This window comes from Callithrix jacchus, chromosome 7, assembly GCF_049354715.1.
Source record: "Callithrix jacchus isolate 240 chromosome 7, calJac240_pri, whole genome shotgun sequence".
Taxonomy (NCBI): Eukaryota; Metazoa; Chordata; class Mammalia; order Primates; family Cebidae; genus Callithrix; species Callithrix jacchus.
The window spans coordinates 32,727,055-32,747,056 of NC_133508.1; the positions used below are offsets into that span (position 1 = coordinate 32,727,055).

A 20,002-nucleotide genomic window follows, 5' to 3' on the forward strand; every position below is an offset into this window, starting at 1 on the left:
AGTTTCAGAGTGAGCCCGAGGCTGTCAGGCTTACTACCTTGGTCTTCCCTCTCAGATTCTTGGATGGGGTCTGAGAATGTGGTTTCTAGGAGCCTTGCTTTCCATTCCTTTGGCTGTTTCCTCTACTCTCACGCCTGCGTAAGCAAGAATCCTATTTGCACCATGTTTTATATAGTGTTATGCAGAACAACAAAGACATTTTTACGGCATTGGAAAAAATATAAATGGTGGTTGCAGCACTTCATTCAGTAGAGAGAAATAAATACCGTGTGTTTAATTTCTTTTCAGCAAACCATTCCCATGATCTATTTTTCTGACTCCAGAACATCAAACATTGTTAAGGAATTATAAATAGCGTGTGAATCAATCTGTAACACTGCCTTCTTACATGGTCTCTTTAAATCCCAGTAATGATTTAATACACAAGCATTCCCGGTGCACCTGCCTTGGTGAAATGCAGCCATTTCCCCTGTCGAGTGGTGTGTGATTTCTTCCCTCCGTTCCAAATGGGCTGTGCTTTCTTCCCTTTTTTTCTGTATTACTGATCCTACCTCTTTCCAGTAGCTCATGTTTATCCTGTGCATTAGATACGCTTCTATGTGATTTTAGCATCTGCTTAATTTGCTGGGGTGGTGTCTGGAAATGTGATCAGGCTCGGGTGAGCAGACGCACAGACGTGTTCTTCTTTCCATCTGAGCTGAGGTTGGGAGATCACACGGGCTTCCTTTATGAATAAAACACAGAGCCAGTTTTGCTAGTGAAGCACAATTCAAATCTGAATTTATAATGAAGATATAATTTGTCTCTGGTAAATAAATATCACTATGGGGGGAGTGAACTCAACACACATTTTTTTCCTTTCTTATTCTCTGTGTTAAAAGGCAGAACGGGGTTGGGGAGTCTTTCGAAAGAAATAAAAAAAACTCCAGGTATACTCACTGGGTGGGCTGAGATGAGGGCCTCAGGTTTTGGTGAGCAAGTCCAGAAAGTTTCCATTCTGTTCTGGTTCTGCTCTTTAGAACTGCTGGCTTTGGAAACAATTTTAACCAGGTCAATTGAGACGAGCAGGGTTAGGGAAATGATTTGTCTTGTAAACAAAATATCTGAACCTAAGAAGTCTGTGAATATACACTGTGGTGAGATTTCCTTTATTGTCTGACATTGGCTTGAACCTCCCGTTAATCAGGAAGAACATTTGCCCCCTGGTGCTGTCTGTGGTGTGCTCACCTCTCTGAGTTATTGTCCCATCAGCTCTGTTATTACTGACGATTGCCCTGGGCACAGCGATTCTTCACCGCATCCACCTATGCTACCTCCACTGTGGCTTCAGAAGAGAACTTCTTCCATGGATGGCTCACAGGACAGTTGATGCCAGGATGTCATGAGCTACAGAAAGAGAAGAAATGTTTTGCTGGAAGCTCAGCATGAGCGCCACACCCAACCATCCTTGGTTCCTGTTCCATAATCTACTGTTTCCTTCAATAATTAAAAATGGAAGCATCCACTTTTCTCTGGGGAACACACTCCTACACACAGGGTAGTGACCTTGGTCTATGTCTCCAGCAGGATAATATCATGGGAGCAGAATGGTTTGATATCAGTAGGTTATGCATCATTTATGCATTGATAACGTCACTTAGGAGAATTGATACTCTAGTCCATGTTGGTCTGTGTCAAGCTCAAGCCAGTATTTTCCACCGTCTCTGCTCTGGTGTGAAGAATCTTCTGGAAAAAAACACAGGTCCTTTCTACCTCCTGCCGTCTCTCCAATCCAGATTTTCCACCAACAATTTCCAGAGCACAAGCATCAGTGTGCAGAAGGCTCTCTAGGGTCACACAGAACTAAGAAACACCCCAGTATCCTCCCCCGAGACTATCACCCCCACCACCATCAAAAGGCAAGACATTTGTAAATGACTTTAGTTCAATTAAATCTCGCAATATTCTAATTCTTCAACCAAATTTCTCCTCAGCGTAAAATACTGCATTCAGGTGAATGGTCACCCCAAAGCAGCAGGGACAATCTTGCAGTGTTTTCTTTCAAATCCATACAATCAAAGAATGTCCTTTAAACAAAGTTTAGTCTGCAAAAACAGTGAATGCAGACCTTCAAACTCTTTATAGAGAAAAACTCTTTGTGGTTTAGAATGGCTCCTTTTTTTTTTTTTCCAGATTCTAACCATTAAGTTCCAAACACAAATAATACAACTTTGATAGATAGATCACTATGCAATGTACTTAATAATGAGAAAAAAAATTTCAAATACTTTGACATTTTTTCCTACTTTGGTTACTTGGAAAATCTGAATTAAAATAAAAGTAATTAAAACCAAGGGAACAGTGGGTAGGGACAGGTTGGGAGAAAATCCTAAATATTTATTGGCTATCTGCTATCTTTTTGCCACTCTAGGTAATTTAGATAGGATGTTTTATTCTACCCCTCAACCATCCTGTGAATTAGCCTTTATTGCAGCTACTTCAAGATGAATTAAAACTGCTTTTAAGTATCTTGTTCAAGATCATGAAACTGGTTTGTAAGTGTGGGGCTTGGATTCAACCAGGTCAATAAGATTCCAAATCGCCTCTTCTTTCCATAATACCATTTTAAGCTTAGGGGGTATTTTCACTAAGCTGTGAAAGCCTAATGGGGTACTCTTCTCCATCTTGACTTTTGCAAACCTTATCATATAAAACAAATGTGACTCTGTACCTTGGCCAATCAAGACCTAATTCATTCGAGTCCTTACTAAATGTGCAGAACACCATTGGAATGGAAGTCACGGAACCCAGTGCCAGTAAGGAAAGCCATTTCAGCACAATATTTTCAAATTGGACCACATGCTGGGGGCTGACATCTATACTCTTAGTGCTTTGGGAGGCTGAGGTGGGAGGATTGCTGAGGTCAGGAGCTTGAGATCAGCCTGGGCAACATAGTGAGACACTGTCTTTACAAAAATTAAAAATAAGAAAAACTAGCTGGGCATTGTGGTATGTGCCTATAGTCCTAGTTACTGGGGAGGCTGAGATAGGAGGATCCCTTGAGCCCAGGAGTTCGAGGCTACAGTGAGCTATGATCATGTCACTGCACTCCAACCTGGGTGACAAAGTGAGACTCTGTCTCAATAATAATAATAATACTCAAATCACACCTGGCTGCCAATCCTACCTATACTCCAATCCCTCTGAGAAAATACACTAGGTAGCAGCCTTGGGTCATTGGGCATTAAGAGAATTTGAGCAATCAGAAGACTCACTCCCATGGTTCTTTGCCATTTTCCACATTCTCATCATTTTCTTGTAACTGTGTAATTGACCAGATTGTTAATTGTGGGATGGTAAATTTTTAATCAGAAGAACATAGTTATGGATAGAAGGAGGTGAAGGAAAAGATTTATGGGGCTTTCAGGAAACTTACAGGAAAATCCCCTAAAAAGTCATCATTTGTTATTCTCAATATTGACTTGTTAAAAGTGAATCTCATTACCTTTGTTTTATCTGGCATATTTATGGAATATGTTTATTTATTAATGAATTTTTCTGGAGCAAATGTAACAGACACATGGGGCATTCTGATAGTCACTCAGCTATATCTGGGTATATTTATGACTATTCAGAAATGGGGAGTTCCAGGAAAACAACCAAAATGCATTCAATTCCTTAAAATGCATGCATTCCATGAATCATTTATTCAAAGAATTAAGAAGAAAGATATTAGTCGGTGGTCAAAAATAATCTCTTTCTCAGCATCCTTCCCAGAATTGTTCAGAACAATTTTCTTCAAATGGACAGAGGTGGGTATGAGGTTGCAGGGGCTGAGAGAATACTTCCCTTCCACCCTCTGATGGTTCTCTGAGAAATCAACTGACAAAAGGTAAATCGATAAGAGAAAAAGTATATATGTTTATTGATATGCATGGGAGTCTGATGTAATAGAAGATCTCAAAGAAATGGCCAGATGGTTGATGCTTTTATGCCATCTTCAGGTTACACAAAGAATGGGGGCCCAGAACCCAGGCCCAAAAAGGTTGTGGTGGTAAATCAGGTGACAGTGGCAAAACAGGTCATGGAAGGGAGAGAAGAGGATGCCTGGCTAGCAAAGGTGGTCTTATTATGTAGATGAAACCTCACTGGTAGCAGCCCTCAGAGAGGAGAGGTGAGAAATGTTCCTTTCAGACCCGAGAGACGTCAGGCTCTTAGTTCATCTTTCCTAGATCTGGAAGGGGAGGACCTCAGAGAGCCTGGAAGGTTTTCTCTGTAGATGCAAATCTCTGTGCAAAAGACAGCTTCTTAGTTACTCTTCTATTTTCAGATCTTCTGAATAGCCATCTTGAAATATGTCAAGGAAATATACTTTAGGGTAAAATTTTTTGGCTTCCTTCAAGGTCATGGTACAAATAGGTGGGCACACTGGCTACAGGGTTTGCAACCCAAGCTGTTGTCAATCTGCCTGATCTGGTCAAGGGAAAGGTGGAGGAAGCAGGCTCTATTATCCCCTCTCTTGGATTTTCACATGTCCTGTTGCTTCTATTCCTGGCAGATGCTGGGGGGCATCACTGAAGTTCAGTGTGACACCAGAGAAGCAGGTGGTATCACCAAGGGAAGTGGAGTCAGAGAACCGAAGACTGCTGCATCAGGGGGACCTACAAGTCATTTCATGGCCAGCTCTCTTTTTTCTTCCTCTTCCTTTTTTTTCCTTCTTCCTTTTTTCTTTCTTCTTTTCTTTTTAGTGGCAGTCTTGTTCTGTCACCCAGGCTTAAATGCAGTGGTGTGATCATGTCTCACTGCAGCCTCAAACCCCTGAGCTCAAGTGATCCTCTTACCTCAGCCTCCCAAGTAGCTGGGACTACAGTCTTGAGTCAGAGGCATTCAAACCACAGTGACTCCATCTTGAATAGGGGTTGAGTGAAGTAAGACTGAGACCTACTTGGCTGCATTCCTAGAAGGTTAAGGCATTCATTCTAAGTCACAGGATGAGATAGGAGGTCATCACAAGATATGGGTCATAAAGATCTTGCCGATTAAATAGGCTGTGGTAAAGAAGCCAGCTAGCACCCACCAAAACCAAGATGGCAATGAGAATGACCTCTGGTTTTCCTCATTGTACATTATATGCTAATCATAATGCATTAGCTTGCTAAGAGGCACTCCCGCCAGCACCATGGCAGTTTACAGATTCCATGGCAACGTCAGGAAGTTACCCTATATGGTCTAAAAGGGAGAGGAACACTCAGTTCCAGGAATTGCCCACCCCTTTCCCAGAAAACTCATGAATAATCCACACCTTGTTTAGCATAAGATTAAGAAATCATACATACAAGGAACTGAGTGGCCCAAGCCACTGGTCTGCACTGTGGAGTAACTATTATTTATCTCTTTACCTTAATCAACTTGCCTTTAGTTTATGGACTTGTCCCAAATTCTTTTTTTTTTTTGGAGACAATCTTGCTCTGTTGCCAGATGCCAGGCTGGAGTGCAGTGGCGCCATCTCGGTTCACGGCAACCTCCGCCTCCCAGGTTCAAGCAATTCTGCCTTAGCCTCCCGAGTAGCTGGGACTACAGGCACACACCACCACACCCAGCTAATTTTTATATTTTTAGTAGAGACGGGGTTTCACCAAGTTGGCCAGGATGGTCTCGATCTCTTGACCTTGTGATCCGCCCACCTCGGCCTCCCAAAGTTCTGGGATTACAGGTGTGAGCCACCACGCCCAGCCTCCAAATTCTTTCTTGTGAAAGATCCAAGAATCCTCTCTTGGGGTCTGGATCAGGACCTCTTTCCAATAACAACCATGCCTGGCAGCTCCCTTAGTCTACGGATTTGAAAACTGAGGCCCAGAAAGGGTCGCTGACTCTTCCATGGTCACTGGATAATTGCCAGAAAAGATAAAACTCCACCTGGAATTTTTCATCTTTCCATCCTGAGACATGAGCTCTCAGGGAGCTCATCCAGTCTTAACTTCCATCTCCTTTGGCTGGTACCTGCCAGAGCAACCTGAGCCTGCACATCTGAGAGCCTGTCCAGATGCTAGGTAAGAAACACTGCTGCCCAGACGGGGTGATCAGTGAGACTTTGTGATTAAAAAACCCTGAAGAAGTAAATAGTCCATGTTTAAATTAAAGACATCCACAGGCAAGTATGTGCGCCTCAATTATGAAGACAGTATTCTGCAACGGGGTCTAAGCGGTGTTTCTTACCTTGTAATTACAATCCAGGGACTTGAATGGATTCTACCATCTAGAGCTGTCCTTGGGCCCTGCTTAATTTATCAGCAACACCTCAAGGCTCACAAAGAGAAGCTGTATTTCTGCTTACTGTGGTCTGATTGGCAGCAAGTTGTCATCTCTCTGATCTCTATTTCATTTTTAGGAGGGGCTGACGTGGGAAGCTCATTAGGCTGTGCTTTTTTATGTGTGTAGGAGATCCTTCTCTTAGTCCCTTTTAAAATTCTGATCAACCAGCAGTTCAGGGCCATCTCATTATCAAACCCTCACTACCCTAGAAATCAAGGAAGGCAGAAGAGGAGACATAGCAAAGTGAGGGCCTTGGTCTGAATTTGGCTGGCAGACATTTCAGCTGTACCTAATGAACGATGTTTAAAATAATTTGAGATCATGTTTAAAAACCAATCATCTCCTGTGAAAATCTGGATTTGGGATGTCCCTTTAAATAAAAATATCAGAAAATCTGGCTGCATTGAACCCAAATTCTCTGTGGCAAGGATAATCAGGGGCTGACTGGTGGTCTCTGTGCATTTTAGATCAGCCACACTCGCTCTCAGCCTCCTGGCACCATATGCATTGGAGTTTGCCACCTTTATTGAGGAGGAAATAATAAAAGCCACTAAATCACATCTCCACCAGAATTCAGGTATTATTTTATTTGCTCACAAATATTTATTGAACCCAACTCTATGCCAGGGTCAATTTTATTTTATTTCTTATTTCAATAGTTTCTGGGGTACAGGTGGTTTTTGGTTATGTGGATAAGATCGTTGGTGGTGATTTCTGAGATTCTGGTGTACCCATCACCCAAACAGTGTACACTGTACTCAATATGTAGCCTTTGTCTTTCACCCTGCTTCCATCTTCCCATCTGATTCCCCAAAGTTCATTACATCATTCTCATGCCACTGCACCTTCACAGCTTAGCTCCCACTTATGAGTGAGAACATACAGTGTTTGATTTTCCACTCCTGAGTTACTTCACTTAGAATAACGGCCTCCAGCTCCATCCAAGTTGCTACAAAAGACATTTATTTCATTCCTTTTCATGGCTGAGTAGTATTCTACGGTGTATATATACTAGATTTTCTTTATCCATGCAGTTGATGGTCATTTAGGTTGGTTCCATATCTTTGCAATTATGAATTGTGCTACAATAAACACGCATGTGCATTTATCTTTTTCATATAGTGACTTCTTTTCCTTTGGTAGATACCCAGTAGTAGGGTTGCTGGGTTGAATGGTAGTTCTATTTTTAGTTCTTCAAAGTATCTCCATACTGTTTTCCGTAATGGTTACACTAGTTTACATTCCTGCAAATTGTGTAAAAGTGTTCACCAGGGTCAGTTTTAATATTAACCTGTTCATGATATCGAACACTCATTCATCAAACATTTTTTATGGTAGCGCTATTCTAGGCACTGTGGGTGCAGGGGTGGACAGAGCAAAGGAGATCTCTGCTTTTGTGGAACTCATGTTTCTGCGTGCAGCTCATTAGTGCACTTCAAGTCTCTCATCCTCTGTCTACTTGCCTCATTTCTTACCACTTCCTTCAAGGTTTCGAGGCTTCTGAGGCATCAATGATTCATAAATGCTTTGGTCCAAGCCCACAGACCTTGTGAATGGCAGAGCCAAGCTCAGACTTAGCCTGCCCGATTCTTGTGCTCATAGTCTACGCTCTCATCACTGCATCTTCAAGAGATTGACGAGATCCCTGAGCTTCTGTCAATCAAGGATGTAGAGAAATATTTTCAGTGGTTTATTTAGAAAATTTCCTCTTTTGACAGCACGGCTGGCTGAATGATGGTCCTCCAAAGATGTCTACATTCTACTCCCCAGAACCTGCAAATATGTTACCTTATGTGGCAGAGGGGCTTTGTAGATGGGATTCACTTAAGGGTCTTGAGATGGGGAGACGATTCTGGATTACCTGGGTGGGCTCCATGTAGTCACAAGGGCTCTTACAAGAAAGAGAGGCAGGAGGTCATATGGGAAAGAAGACACTGCCCTATTGCCTTTAAAGATGAAGAAAGGCAGGCAAGGGCTAAAAGATGCAGGGGGTCACGAGGAGCTGGAAAAGGAAGGGAGAGAAATACTCCCCTGGAAACTCCAAAGGGAACCCAGCCTTGCAGACCCATTTTAGACTTTTTTTTTGAGATGGAGTCTTTTACTCTGTTGCCCAGGCCAGAGTGCACTGGTGTGATCATAGCTCACTGCAGCCTCAGACTCCTGACCTCAGACGATTCTCCCCACCGACTCGACTTAGCCTCTTGAGTAGCTGGGACGTCAGTGTACACAACCACATCGGGCGAACATTTTTGTTTTCTGTTTTGTAGAGATGGGGGGGAGTCTCACCATTTTTCTCAGCCTGGTCTTGAACTCCTGGCCTCAAGTGATCTTCCTGCTGTGGCCTCCCAAAGTACTGGGATTACATGCATGAGCCACCATGCCAGGCCTCTATTTTAGACTTCTGACCTCCAGAACCATAAGAGAGTATCATCTGCATTGCTTAAAGTCACTAGGTTGGGGGTAATTTGTTACAGCAACAATAGGAAACTGATCAGTGTAGCAGAAAGGTTTCCTCATCTGTGCAATGTGAGCTTGGACCAGTTTAGTTGCAAACCCTTTCTGGTCTGTGTTCTAGGCCCACTGAGTTGGGATCTTCAGCAGCAGATAGCTAGGATCAATCAAGTCACACAGTACTGACTGGGCATGTTTGGAGTTTCTGAAGCTTTTGGTCCCTAGGATCACGTGTATTCACCTAGGGAACAAATGCTTTTGGTGATCAGTCAAAAAATGCAACCAGCATATTACTGTCAGGCTCTTAAAAGCACATGACTCATTCAGAAATACAACATTTGGTCGATGAATATGTCAGACTTTCAGGTAAATTTAATCAATGGACAACCACTCTTTTATTTTCCTCCAAACCAGGATTTCCTATTACATTTCATTCCATTAGCCTTGATATAAAGTGGCAGTTGATAGCAAGCCGTATCGACAGGCCCTCCCGGGTATAATGTAGCAGTTACCTTAAATCATTTATTCACCACATGATTCATGGCACATGGAGGAACAGGTCATCGTTGAGTCTTTAAATATGAAGCTAAAATAACAGATCACTCAAAATCTTTAATTTCTGTGATTTAATCCACCTTAATTAATTAGAAGGCATGTGATGGCCTCTTTGCATTTTGAATCATAACCAACAGACTATTTGTTCTTACTATGATAAAGGGTAACAGGCAGATGCCTCCAGGGGGTGGCGGCAGAGGGGTGACAGTGCCTGCTTTCGGAAGACCAGTGCCCCATGGGCTTCACAGTGAGAATTCACTCCTGCTTGGCATAGCTGGCTTCCTTTGATGCAAGGGATGATGCAAATCATTTTAGATCAACAAACATTTTTTGATCAACTACTAAATGTAGAAAGGCTAGACATTAGGAGTATAAAGCAGAATAGGACTAGGTCCATACCCCAAAGAAAGGAATTCAGTATAGCAAAGAGATACCTGCACTTCCATGTTTACTGCAGGACTATTCACACCAGCCAAGATTGGGAAACAACCTAAACGTGCATCGACAGACAAATGTATAAAGAAAATACTGTGTATACGCACAATAGAATATTATTTAGCCATGAAAAGAAGGAAATCTTGTTATTTTCAACAACACAGATAGAACTGAAGGACATTATGTTAAGTGAAATAAGCCAGGCACAGAAATACTAGCTTCATATATTCAGACTCATTTGTGGGAGCTAAAAATGGAAACCATTGAACTCATGGAGATGGAGAGTAGAAGGATGGTTACCAGAGTCCAAGAAGGGTGCTGGGGAACAGGGAGTGGAAATGGGAGTGGTTAATGAACACAAAAAATAGGATGAATAAGGTCTACTATTTGATAGTACCATAGCATGATTATGGTCAATAAGAATTTAAATGTGCATTCTAAAATAACTAAAAGTGTCTGGGCATGATGACTCACGCCTGTAAGCCCAGCACATGGGAGGCCAAGGCTGGTGTGTCACCTGAGGTCAGGAGTTTGAGACTAGCCTGGCCAAGTGGTGAAACCCCCATCTTTACTAAACATACGTGCGCGTGCACACACACACACACACAAGCCAGGTGTAGTGGCAGGTGCCAGTAATCCCAGCTACTCAGGAGGCTGAGGCAGGAGAATTGCCTGAACCTGGAAAGTGGAGGTTGCAGTAAGCCAAGGTTGTGCCACTGCACTCCAGCGTGGGCAACAGAGCAAGACTCTTCTCAAAAAAATAAAATAAAATAAAAACTAAAAGAGTGTCATTGGAATGTTATAATCCAAAGAAGTTATAAATGCTTGAAGTGATGAATACTCCATTTACCCTGATGTGATTATTACACATTGAATGCCTGCAACAAAATATCTCATGTACCTCATAAATATACACACCTACTATCTACCCACAAATATGTTTTTTAAAACTTTGTAAATAGATGAATGAGACTCAGACCCTGCCCTGGAAGATCCTCAGTCTCAAAAGGGAGAGTAGAAGTTATGATTCTGGGAATGTTTCTCAAGTTTTTGCATTATTTTCCCACTGATGGGTTATCTTGGTTTAGAAATATGGCTGATGAGAAAGCTAATAGCGACTTAGGAAGGAGGCTTCTAGGAGTTTGCTGTGCACAGCAGGGTCACAAAACACACTTTGAGGTTGGACAAGGAAGCTGACCTGAGGGTTTTTCTGGTTGCTGGAAGGTGCTTGGGGAGAAGGATTGCAGTTAGCAGAACCTGGTCACTTGAGTCTAGGAGAATGGTTCCCGGTGGCCTTTGCATTGTATCGTATTACTATTGGGTACCATCTAGCTCAGGGACAATGTGCAGTTCAAGAATCTGAGAAGGAATTAAATGAAAACAATAGAGAATCCAGCTATAAATGAAAAACTGAGGCAGGCATACTTTGAGTGAAATGCAAATGTGTCACAAGGGAAAACAAAGCAGACCTCTGTCAGCAAGGGAGCAAAGGAGATGCTTGAATTCCCCCAGGTTTTGCTTTTCTGAAGCACATGAGGATGGAGCAATTTGACCTAATCTCATTCCTATATGTAAAGAGTACACAAACTCCTTGGGCATGTCACATGAGCATTCTTCCCATGAAGTAGATGCCCAGTATTAGCGAGAATACTGAAATGTGAAACAACTCAGTCCTCCGTTGGCCTTCTTTCCTTGCTGGGTGATATGGTTTGGCTGTGTCCCCACCCAAATCCCATCTTGATTTGTAGCTCCCATAATTCCCACATGTTATGGGAGGAAGCCGGTGGGGGATCACTGAATGATGGGGGTGGCCCCCCATCCTATTCTCGTGGTAGTGGATAAGTCTCATGAGATCTGATGAAGCAGCTGTCGTCCCAGAGGATTACTCAATGCTAAATTTCTGTCCTGTTCACACTTTCTCTCTTGGTCCCACTTGCTTTGATCACCCACCCATCTCAGAGATGTCTGCTCATCTGACCTGCCTGGCTCTGGCATTTGTATGAGGTGCTGTGTTCTGACAGTGATCATGACCCTGGTTCTAACTCTGCCTCACCCTCCCTGTAAGGAGCTAGCTTTTCCCTCCCATCCGGCCCTCTTAGCCTCTGGATTTGGATTGATTTGCTCATCTCTGGGATGAGAGCTGATCTGGTCTTCCCTGGCTACAGGGCTGAAGCAGGCCTATCTGATACAGAGGTGCTTGGTCGGTCCTTAAGACCGGGGATGGTGTGTTAGTTTCCTAGGACTGCACAACAAAGTACCACAAACTGAGTGGCTTCAGCAACAGACATTCATTGTCTGACAGTTCTGGAGCCTCCAAGTCCAAGATCAAGGTGTTGTAGGATTGCAGGCTGTGAGGACAAATCTGCTCCCTTCTATTCCCTGCTGCTCTCTTGGCTTCTGGCACTTGGCTGGCAATCTTTGGGATTCCTTGTCTTACAGAAGCATCACCCCAATCTCTGCCCTCATAGTCACGTGGCCTTCTCCCTGGGTGCACGTCTGTGTCCAAATTTCCCCTTTTGATAAGGATACCAATCATATGGTATTAGGGGCTCATCCTACTCACATGTGATCTCATCTTAACTAATTACATTTGCAATTACCTTATTTCCAAATAAGGTCACATTCCAAGGCACTGCAGGTTAAGACCTCCACATCTTCTTGGCGGACACAATTCAACCCTTAAGAGATGGTGACTTTTCTGTCGCCATCTTTCACATCTGTCACTTGCATCTGTTAAGCTCTTTCCTGGGGCTGTGACCAGAGTCAAACAAATGAGAACTCATGGGGAACAATAAATTTAGGGGGACACAGAGCAGCTCAGCAGTCATGATAAATTGCATTTTAAACGAGGTGGGTCTTTCAAAAAATATATTGTGCCTTCTTTTGGTCGGTTTTGCAGTCTTTTTAAATTTTTTTATTTTTGAAGCGAAGCCTCACTCTGTTGCCCAGGCTGGAGTGCAGTTGTGCAATGAAGGTTCACTGCACCCTCCACCTCCTGGACTCTAGGGATCCTCCAGAGCCTGAGCCTTCAGAGCAGCTGGGACTATAGGCATGCATCACTATGCCTGGCTAATTTCAATATACTTTTTGCATAGATGGGGGTCTCTCTCTATCAAGGTAGGCCTCAATCAGTACACCTACCTTGACTTCCCAAAGTGTCAGGATGACAGGCGTGAGCCACTGCACCCAGTTGTGAAATGTTTTTAAATGTAAAAGTCAATTGAAAAACAATCATGATGAACAAAATATTGACATCACAAAGAAAGGCAGGATCTGCCCCACACTTGCACAGTGGAGCCTCTCACTTCATCTGTCTTTGCCTGCCCCAACATCAGCTTAAAAGAGCCAAGCCAAGGCCCACCCTGTCCGGTAGCTGGGGACCTTGCCTCTTGTTACACTTAACTCTAGTTTCCTTAACTTTAGAACACAACCAAAGATGCCTCATTGAATGTTGGAATTCAGAAGGTTTCTTTAACACTAGGTTTGAACCTTATTAATTCCCTACTTCAGTGATTCTCTGCCAAGTCCTTCATACTCTTCTCAAGATCTGTGTTTGAGTGGAATAATTGCATTCCGCAGACTCACTTAGACACTTCCTGGAGGGGGATCTCACGGCTTAGTTTGATGTCATATGGCCCAGTCAACATTCCTTTGTTTTTGCTGTTTTTTAAAAATTTTTATCTATTATTATTATTATTTTAATACCAAATGAAGGTGCACTTTGGTACTGAACTCTCTCTGGGTGACTCTCCTTCCCTTGCCTCCTGTAGGGTTGGACTGGAACTCTCTCTGTGTTCAGTTCTAGGGTCAGAACACATCTGGAGCAGGATTAGGAAGTAGCAGTTCCCCTGCAATTTGTCAAACTCGCCAACAGCTAGAGAAGTCACCCTGATTCCTGAGAGATTACCAGGAAGCCTTTTTCAGGGGCAGATGGGGTTACTTTGCCAATGTAACAGAGAAAAAATAAATAGCAGGTGTAAACCAAAAATAAAATCTTAAGCCTCCAAAATGACTAAATGGATCTCCCTCTAGGCCAAGGGTATTCTAAAGTAAACCCGAGAAACGAGTTTAAGCTGTGATGGGAAGAGGGGCTTGGACAGACCTCCTTACGCCCTCCTCCCTTTGGAATTTAGGCTCAACTGACCAGCAGTAACATTAAAGCAGAGATCTCAGAATTGCCAAAGCCGACTCTTTGTCGTGATAATACACCAAACACCAACCTGACTCTAGTATAGCATCACAGGACAGATAGCAGGCCCCTAAAAGCACTGAAGTATTTTACCCCAAAATATATTTATTTGACATCTTTTAAAATGGCCCTGAAAAGCTGTCTCTTGTGGTGAAATCCACATTCTGTAGAGAATTCTCTTCCCTTTCTAGGTCTTTATCTCATCTGGGAGAGATTTAACTAAGGGTTTGGCATGTTTTTAGGTCTGATAAGAGACATTTGTTCTCTATTCTCTCTACAGCCTGGAGGAGGCTTCATCTGCAATAATAAAATCCCTGGTCTCTGCAACCTCTTATCTTAACCTAGAAGACTTTCCTTTCTGTTGATTCCTGGTCTTTGGATAATAACTTAACTCTTTCAACTCATTGGCAATTGGAAAATTTTTGAATCCGCTGTGACCTGGAAGCTGTGCCTTATCCTCCCAGCCTGCCCCCAACGACCGCTTCAAGACTCAACCAGTGTACACCTTACATGTATTAATTGATGTCTGCCTGTAACTTCTGTCCCCCTAAAATGTATAAAATTAAGCTGTAACCCAAATACCTGGGGTACATGTTCTCAGGACCTCCTGGGGCTGTGTCACCAGCCTTGGTCACTCATATTTGACTCAAACCTTCTTAAATATGTCACAGAGTTTAATCTTTCCACTGACACGGATGAGTTTGTGTTGCTCACTGCTTTTTATGTGTTACAGTAAGAACAAGATGATCCATTTGCAGGGCGTTGCCTTTTGCGTGGCCAGGTGGGCAGGTGAAGAGACTTGACATGTGGGTCATTCATTCCATCTGTTTCCAACTCTTCCAGCCTCCTTCTGGGATCCTGCTTTTCCCGCCATCCCCTAGCTGAACCCAGACTTCCTTCTTTTATAACATATCCAATGCACACAAATTGACGTACCTACACCAAATTCACTTGCCAGCCTCTTCGTTAAATAGCTGAGAATATTTCTGTAGGCCCTTTAATCCTTTTGTAAACTGCCAATAATGACCAGTCTAGTCTCTATGGCTATATTGAAGGGGAAGAGATTCTCTGTAGCGGAATTCTTTCATCAATTAATGTTCTATCTTTTTCCATTTACTGATACCCTACATTTTATAGCTTCCAGGAAAATAATACCTGGTACAGCATTTTTACCCTAAATGTGTCCCTGTGCAGGAAATACTACAGTAATTGACACTCAGCTATTGTTTAATTAATTGTAGTTCTAAATTACATGTCTAACAGAAAATTTGGAAATCATTTTGCTTAAGAATAAGGAAGTTTTGCAGGGCAAACATATTAGTCTGTTCTCACACTACTAACAAAGACATACCTGAGACTGAGTAATTTATAAAGAAAAGAGATGTAATGAACTCACAGTTCCACATGGCTGCAGAGGCCTCACAATCATGGCAGAAGATGAAGGAAGAGCAAAGGGACTTCTTACATGGCAGTGGGCAAGAAAGCTTGTGCAGGGGAACTCCTGTTTATAAAATCATCAGATCTCGTGAGACTTCACTCATTATCAGGAGAACAGCATGAGGGTACCCGCCCCCATGATTAAATTACCTCCTACGGGGTCCCTCCCACGGCACGTGGGGATTATGGGAACTACAATTCAAGATGAGATTTAGGTGGGGACACAGCCGAACCATATCAGCAAACATTTGGCAAATGTGCTATCAGTATTAAGAAGATCAGCATCTAGGAGGCGGCACAGAGTTAACGCAAGAGCTTTAGACTTGGAATCAGGATTGCTAAGAGCTTCTTGCAGATCTGCTCCTGGGCGACTAGTTAACAAGTAACAACTTTTCTAGGTCTCAGTTTCCTCATGTGTAAAACCAAGAGGACTGGCAGGAAGACTGGCGGAGAGCCCTTCCAGCTCTTGAGTTTGTGACACTTTGATGGCTCCTGTTCCTGGATAAAGGGACATCACTGGGAGAAATTGCCTCCTCCGTAAGTCAACAAATTCGAATAAAAGTGCCTGTGATTCCCTCCGTAAAGGTCGGTGCTGCCAGTGATCACAATTCTCATGAACTCAATAAATTGTGCAATATCCTGGAAGCAGCTGCCTCTCAGGGGTGGTGGTGAAGTCGTCCAATTGGGAAAACGGAGGACACAAAATAATCGTAAAATGGTTTCAGGCAGACATAAGGCTGACAGAAATAGAAACCGTGCTCTTTCCGGAATCGAACGCTGCTGCACCACAATTTGTGCGAGTTGGACCTAAAAGGAATATCTATACTTTCAGAACTTGCTTTTTGTTCCTTAAAGAGTCAGGCAAATACGAAAACAATCGATTTCTTCAGAATTCCAAAAGAAAGATGTTGCTGTTTGCAAGACAAAAAAAAAATATATATATATCAAATGGAGATGGCAGCCTGTGGGTTCTCTTCCCTTCAGCAACCAGAAAACTGTGACCCAGTTTGCAAGCCCTTGCAGGTTTGAAGGGTAGTCCCTGGCGTTGTCTCTTCACATTAGTTTCCCTGGCAGCAGGACTGGCTGGGAGAAATTGGCTGGGTAGTACATCAGTAGTTATATTACACAGCAGCTGTGGAAAATTATTAAACTAACAGAGAGACAAATGGCTTGGGAGAGAATACAGTTAGCAAGTCTGGAAATCCCCATTATAGTACATCATGTTGAGTTTCTTCTCCCTAGATTAAGACCCTGGTTCCTAAATTAGAATCCAAATTGCAGCTAAACTTACTTTACTTACCCCTCTTCTTTTAAATTTGTTTCTTATTTTCCTTTGGCCAGTTAGCCTTCATAAAACATTGTCCCATCTTATGCTATTTCTTTTCCCTTTGGTCTTGGACCATCCCTTCTTCTGTGTTGTCACTGAGACCTACAATCATGCACATTCAATCTGGTGTGTTGCTCACACACACACACAGATGTGCATACCATCACACTCTGCATACACATGGTCACAACCTGTCACTCCCACACTCATGGATGTACACACACTTTTGCAAAATTTTTTTTTTTTGAGATGGAGTCTTGCTCTGTCACCCAGGCTGGAGTGCAGTGGAACGATTTCGGCTGACTACAACCTTTGCCCCTCAGGTTCAAGCGATTCTCCTGCCTCAGCCTCCCTAGTAGCTGGGATTATTGGTGCGAACCACTACGCCCAGCTAATTTTTGTATTTTTAGTAGAGACAGTGTTTCACCATGTTGGCCAGGCTAGTCTCAAACTCCTGACCTCAAGTGATCTGCCTGCCTCGGCCTCCCAAAGTGCTTGGGTTATAGGCATGAGCCACAGTGCCCAGCACTTTTGCACACATTTTTGAGACTCCAATGTCTGGGCTCTGGCTGAAAGGCCACTCTGAATTTTTTTCCACTCTTGTGGTAGTTGGAACTGTCTGCTCCCAAGAGCTCAGACCGCTCTGCCGAGAGTTCAGCATGTTTGTAAATGTAATTGGTTTATTAAACAGTTTGAATTTGGTGAGACACACACAAGAAGTAGTTATTTTTTTTTTCTCCAAATGTAACCTTACAATATGCTCTGTTGAATCTCCATTTCATTTCTCTTAAGGATAGATCCCACAGCTTCTCTGTTATAATCAGGTATCAAAAAAACAATGCAGTTGGGGACCAGGCGTGGTGGCTCATGCCTGTAGTTTGGCTACTCAGGCTGAGGTAGGAGGATTGCTTGAGCCCAGGAGTTGGAGACTATAGTGAGCTGTGATTGGACCACTGCACTCCAACCTGGGTGACAGAGGGAGACTGCGTCTCAGAAAAAAAAAAAAAAAAAAATGCAGTCAGGTCCAGATCAAAACTTAAATTTCTTGTCAGATTTAGTGCTCATGTCATTTCTCTAAGAGCTGCCAAGCACTGAGAGTCTTGTGTGAGAGAGAAGTGGTTGGCTTTATTTCTTTCACCTTCTATTTATAGTCCCTGTATAGTTGAGATGAAGTACGGTGATTAGAGAAAGGGGACAAATGCTTTTATTTAGCTACTGTTGCTGGAGTTCTTTCCTGGTTGCTCCCATTTCTTTTCTTTTCTTTTTTTTTTTTTTTTTTTTGAGATGGAGTCTCATTCTGTTACCCAGGCTGGAGTGCAGTGACGCGTTCTTGGCTCACTACAACCTCTACCCTCCAGGTTCAAGCAATTCTTCTGCCTCGGCCTCCCAAGTAGCTGGGATTACAGGCACCTGCCACCACACCCAGCTATTTTTTTGTATTTTTAGTAGAGATAGGGTTTTATCACGCTGGCTAGGCTGGTCTCGAATTTCTGACCTCAAGCAATCCACTTGCCTAGGCCTCCCAAAGTGTTGGGATTACAGGCGTGAGCCACTGCACCCAGCCTGTCCTGGCTGTTGATGTTCTTAGAGGGAGGTATCAGAAGCCTGACGCTCCAGGTGGGTCACAGGTGGGTGCCCTGGAGGGTGGTGTGCTTGCCTCCCCATGTACAGTTTCCTGATGTGGGGAGCTCATGTGGCTTGATGTTTCTGGCTGCACCCTTCAGCCCCATGCCTCCTGGCATGCCCACAGCAAGTGCGGTTTGGGAATTGTCCTCTCACTCTCAGAGCTCAGAGAGTGACAGGCCAGCTCAGGACAGACTCAGTCACGTGGAGCTTTCCTTCTCCTTCCATCCTGGTCCGCTTTTCATTTATTTTGGCCCGTCTGCTGCAGTGTCTTGGTGCTCCTGCCTTAAATGTTCCTATTTCTGTTTCCTCTTCTTCCTCTGAGGTATGCCTCTGGGGTAGGTATTTCTCAACATTCTGCCTTTGATTTTCTTCTCTTCTTGTTGATAGTCTAGCTGCTGTTTGTTTTGTTGGTTTTCTGAGAAGAGGTCTCCCTATTTTGCCCAGGCTAGTCTTGAACTCCTGGCCTCAAGCAATCCTCCCACCTCCATCTCCCAATTATCTGGGACTACAGGCGCATGCCACCATGCCTAGCTGATTTTTAGATTTTTTTTTTTTTGTAAAGACAGGGTCTCACTACATTGCCCAGGTTGGTCTCAAACTCCTGGGCTCAAGTGATCCTCCTGCCTCAGCTCCCTAAGTGCTGAGATAGCAGGTGTGAGCCACCGAGCCTGTTTGGCTGGTGTTTCTTATGTGTTCCCAGGGCTTTGACTCTTAGGTTGAGGTGGATGGTTTTGTTTTTAGTTATTTATTTATATTTTTTGAGACGGAGGGTCAGGTGTCTTTTTTATATAATGATGTATCTTCATTTGAGTAGACGTCCAGTAATAGGATTGCTGGATTGAATGGTAGATCTACTTTTTGCTCTTTAAGAAATCTCCAGACAGTTTTCCACAGAGGTTGTAGTAATTTACATTCCCACTAACAATGTATACACTTTCCCTTTTCATCAAATCTGTGCCAACATCTATTTTTTTTTTTTTACTTAAGTAATGGCCATTGTAATGGAGGTAAGGTGGAATCTTACCACAGTGACTTTTGAATGGAACTACTCCTCCCCATCGCAGCTGCTCCTCCCTTGGTTCCAAAACTCAGAGGCAACAGTCTTTCTTTCTATCGTCATGTTATTAAAATACATACATACATATTTTTGTAGACTGGCATCATGCTGCTCATATTATTCTGTAAATTCATTTTCCCCCACTTAACAATATAGTATGGAAATATTTTGAAGTTATTTCATATACCTGAACAATATTTTTCAAATATTATGACAGTTGAGGACTTCGGGTTTTGCCTTCTGGTGTTCAGACAGAGTTCTCACGATCTCTTTCTCCTTTTCAGTTCATGGTGACCTGAATTCCCATGGAGGAAAGAGGAAAAGGACATTATGCTTAAGAGAGGCGTCCCTGTCCCTGGTGAACCACATTTCATTAGGAAGAAGATACAGTGTGAGTTGGACCTGGACCTGCATAAAATGTGAATTTAACAAGCATTTGTTGGGTAGGTGATGGCAGAGGCAGGACTAGATGCAGGGACTAGCTGGGTTGACAAGTGCTAACACCAGGCATGGACCAGGATGGGGCACCTTAGCGAAGACACCCTGGCAGATGGGTCTTGTTCCTTTGACTGTGGGGAGGCACTTGGTGGTAGGGCGATAGTCCCAGTCTGAGGTTTTCCCTGAATGCAGCCTC

The 20,002-nt window shown here is 43.2% G+C and overlaps 1 long non-coding RNA gene across 1 annotated transcript; it reads right to left on the reverse strand.

Moving 5' to 3' along the window:
* Window positions 1-251: 251 nt before the first annotated feature.
* On the reverse strand, window positions 252-15,406 carry LOC144577097 (uncharacterized). Its single transcript, XR_013520382.1, has 4 exons — window positions 15,318-15,406; window positions 1,228-1,386; window positions 940-1,028; window positions 252-724 (listed from the first exon to the last, which is right to left on the reverse strand). It is a non-coding gene; the product is annotated as an uncharacterized LOC144577097 (long non-coding RNA).
* Between the last annotated feature and the right edge of the window lie 4,596 nt (window positions 15,407-20,002).